The sequence below is a fragment of the Physeter macrocephalus genome, chromosome 9, assembly GCF_002837175.3.
Source record: "Physeter macrocephalus isolate SW-GA chromosome 9, ASM283717v5, whole genome shotgun sequence".
In the NCBI taxonomy this organism is placed as follows: Eukaryota; Metazoa; Chordata; class Mammalia; order Artiodactyla; family Physeteridae; genus Physeter; species Physeter macrocephalus.
This window is the reverse complement of record NC_041222.1, coordinates 70,405,221-70,408,562: the sequence shown is the minus strand read 5'-3', so window position 1 is coordinate 70,408,562 and position 3,342 is coordinate 70,405,221.

The window sequence follows — 3,342 nt, the reverse complement described above, 5'->3', positions numbered from 1 at the left end:
CTGAGAAAATATTTGAAGAGATTATAGTTGAAAACTTCCCTAATATGGGAAAGGAAATAGTCAGTCAAGCACAGGAAGCACAGAGAGTCCCATACAGGATAAATCCAGGAGAAACACACCAGACACATATTAATCAAACTATCAAAAATTAAATACAAAGAAAAAATATTAAAAACAGAAAGGGAAAAACAACAAATAACATACAAGGGAATACCCATAAAGTTAACAGCTGATCTTTCAGCAGAAACTCTGCAAGACAGAAGGGAGTGGCAGAAATACTTAAAATGATGAAAGAGAAAAACCTACAACCAAACTCTACCCAGGAAGGATGTCATTCAGATTTGACGGAGAAATTAAACCCTTACAGACAAGCAAAAGCTAAGAGAGTTCAGCACCATCAAACCAGCTTTACACCAAATGCTAAAGGAACTTCTCTAGGCAGGAAACACAAGAGAAGGAAAAGACCTACAAAAGTGAGGGGATGGAAAAAGATATTCCATGCAAATGGAAATCAGAAGAAAGCTGGAGCAGCAATTGTCATATCAGAAAAAATAGACTTTAAAATAAAAACTATTACCAGAGACAAAGAAGGACACTACATAATGATCTAGGATCGATCCAAGAAGAAGATATAACAATTGTAAATATTTATGCACCCAACATAGGAGCACCACAATACAAAAGGCAAATACTAACAGCCATAAAAGGGGAAATCGACAGTAACACAACCATAGTAGGGGACTTTAACACCCCACTTTCACCAATGGACAGAACATTCAAAATGAAAATAAATAAGGAAACACAAGTTTTAAATGATACATTAAACAAGATGGACTTAATTGATATTTATAGAACATTCCATACAAAAACAACAGAATACACATTCTTCTCAAGTGCTCATGAAACATTCTCCAGGATAGATCATATGTTGGGTCAAAATCAAGCCTTGGTAAATTTAAGAAACTTGATATCATATCAAGTATCTTTTCCGACCACAACGCTATGAGACTAGATAACAATTACAGGAAAATATCTGTAAAAAATACAAACACATGGAGGCTAAACAATACACTACTAAATAACCAAGAGATCACTGAAGAAATCAAAGAGGAAATCAAAAAATACCTAGAAATAAATGACAATGAAAACATGATGACTCAAAACCTATTGGATGCAGCAAAAGTAGTTCTAAGAGGGAAGTTTATAGCAATAAACTCCTACCTCAAGAAACAAGAAAAATCTCAAATAAACAAACTAACCTCACACCTAAAGCAATTAGACAAAGAACAAAAAACCCGCAAATTTAGCAGAAGGAAAGAAATAAATATCAGATCAGAAATAATTGAAAAAGAAATGAAGGAAAAGATAGCAAAGATCAATAAAACTAAAAGCTGCTTCTTTGAGAAAATAAACAAAATTGATAAACCATTAGCCACACTCATCAAACAAACAAGAGAGAAGACTCAAATCAATAGAATTAAAAATGAAAAGGGAGAAGTAACAACAGACACTGCAGAAATACAAAGGATCATGAAAGATTACAACAAGCAACTATATGCCAATAAAATGGACAACCTGGTAGAAATGGACAAATTCTTAGAAATACACAACCTTCTGAGACTGAACCAGGAAGAAATAGAAAATGTGAACAGACCAATCACAAGCACTGAAATTGAAACTGTGATTAAAAATCTTCCAACAAACAAAAGTCCAGGACCAGATGGCTTCACAGGTGAATTCTATCAAACATTTAGAGAAGAGTTAACATCTATCCTTCTCAAACTATTCCAAAAGATAGCAGAGGGAGAAACACTACCAGTCATTCTATGAGGTCATCATCACCCTGATACCAAAACCAGACAAAGATGTCACAAAAAAAGAAAACTGCCGGCCAATATCACTGATGAACATAGATGCAAAAATCCTCAACAAAAAACTAGCAAACAGAATCTAACAGCATATTAAAAGGATCATACACCATGATCAAGTGCGGTTTATCCCAGGAATGCAAGGATTCTTTAATATACACACATCAATCAATGTGATAAAACATAATAACAAATTGAAGGAGAAAAATCATATGATCATCTCAATAGATGCAGAGAAAGCTTTTGACAATATTCAACACCCATTTATGATAAAAACCCTCCAGAAAGTAGGCATAAAGGGAACCTACCTCAACATAATAAAGGCCATATATGACCAACTCACAGCCAACATAGTTCTCAATGGTGAAAAACTGGAACCATTTCCACTAAGATCCGGAACAAGACAAGTTTGCCCACTCTCACCACTATTATTCAACATAGCGTTGGAAGTTTTAGCCCCAGCATTAGAGAAGAAAAAGCAATTAAAGGAATCCAAATTGGAAAAGAAGAAGTAAAACTGTCACTGTTTGCAGAAGACATGATACTATACATAGAGAATCCTAAAGATGCTACCAGAAAACTACTAGTGCTAATCAATGAGTTGGTAAAGTAGCAGGATACAAAATTAATGCACAGAAATCTCTCTTGCATTCCTATACACTAATGATGAAAAATCTGAAAGAGAAATTAAGGAAACACTCCCATTTACCATTGTAACAAAAAGAATAAAAAACCTAGGAATTAACATACCTAAGGAAACAAAAGACCTGTATGCAGAAAACTATAAGACACTGATGAAAGAAATTAAGGATGATACCAACAGATGGAGAGATATACCATGTTCTTGGATTGGAAGAATGATGAAAGAAATTAAAGATGATACCAACAGATGGAGAGATATACCATGTTCTTGGATTGGAAGAATCAACATTGTGAAAATGACTATACTACCCAAAGCAATCTACAGATTCAATGCAATCCCTATCAAACTACCAATGGCATTTTTCACATAACTAGAACAAAAAATTTCACAATTTGTATGGAAACACAAAAGACCCTGAATAGCCAAAGCAATCTTGAGAAAGAAAAACGGAGCTGGAGGAATCAGGCTCCCTGACTTCAGTCTGTACTACAAAGCTACAGTAATCAAGACAATATGGTACTGTCACAAAAACAGAAAGATACCTCAGTGGAACAGGATAGAAAACCCAGAGGTTAAACCTATGCACATATGGCCACCTTATGTTTGATAAAGGAGGCAAGAATATCCAATGGAGAAAACACAGCCTCTTCAATAAGTGGTGCTGGGAAAACTGGACAGCTACATGTAAAAAATGAAATTAGAACACTCCCTAACACCATACACAAAAATAAACTCAGAATGGATTAAAGACCTAAATGTAAGGCCAGACAGTATAAAACTCTTACAGGAAAACACAGGCAGAACACTCTATGACATAAATCACAGCAAGAT